General features: G+C 41.3%; 1 non-coding gene across 1 annotated transcript; it reads right to left on the reverse strand.

Annotated features, from left to right (window-relative positions):
• Positions 1 to 251: 251 nt before the first annotated feature.
• LOC112090082 lies at positions 252 to 362 on the reverse strand. Its single transcript, XR_002901441.1, has one exon. It is a non-coding gene; the product is annotated as a small nucleolar RNA R71 (small nucleolar RNA).
• Positions 363 to 926: the final 564 nt, after the last annotated feature.

A 926-nucleotide genomic window follows, 5' to 3' on the forward strand; every position in this document is an offset into this window, starting at 1 on the left:
TTGGTCAAGCAGAACCGGTTCCATGGCAATGCATCGGAGAACCCTATGGATCATCTTGAAGATTTTGAAGAAATCTGCAGCACCAAACAATCAATCGGAGTCCCTGCAGATTACATAAAGTGCAAGTTGTTTCCATTTTCTCTTTGTGATAAGGCACATGCTTGGTTTTAGTCTTTGTCTCCTGGTTCACTCGGATCATGGGACGAATGCAAGGCTGCCTTCCTTAACTATTTCTACACCACCTCTAGATCAAACTTCTTTAGAGACAAGATTTATACGTTCCAACAAAAAGGAGACGAACCTTTTCATGAAGCTTGGGATCGTTATAAAGGCTGCATTAGGGAATGTCCTCATCACGGTTTTACAGAGACATGCATCTTGAACATCTTCTACGAAGGTCTTGAATGGACATCTAAGGCTCCTCTAAATGTAGTAAGCGATGAAAACTTCATGACAAGGACTGTGGAAGAAGCTTACATCTTGATTAATAATCTTGCTGCAAACAGCAGAAACAATTGTCCTGATCAAGGAGGAACATCACGTTCTACTTAAAGCCATGGTGAAATTGTTTCTCCAAAATCAGCAGCGTTCTGTTAATGTCTGCGAAGCAGTTAATGCAGCTGAGATTAATCATCAACTTGGAGCACCAGATAACGCCCATATGAATCTCCAATCTGCTCCAAAATCATCTCCAACCTCTCAAGATACCAAGCTCGAGCTTATGGTGCAACCACTTCTTATGAAGCTGCAAAGATTAGCAGACGATGTTGATATAAGAGTGGACTGCTTATACACTGACCTTAATGGTAAATTTGAAGCTCTTTTCACTCATGTTGATAGCATGGACGTGCAGCAATCACAAATCATAGATAGTTCAAAAAGCACCGAAGCTATGGAGAGACGAATCGCTGAGGTACATGAAGAAA

This window comes from Eutrema salsugineum, unplaced genomic scaffold, assembly GCF_000478725.1.
Source record: "Eutrema salsugineum unplaced genomic scaffold, Eutsalg1_0 scaffold_11, whole genome shotgun sequence".
NCBI lineage: Eukaryota > Viridiplantae > Streptophyta > Magnoliopsida > Brassicales > Brassicaceae > Eutrema > Eutrema salsugineum.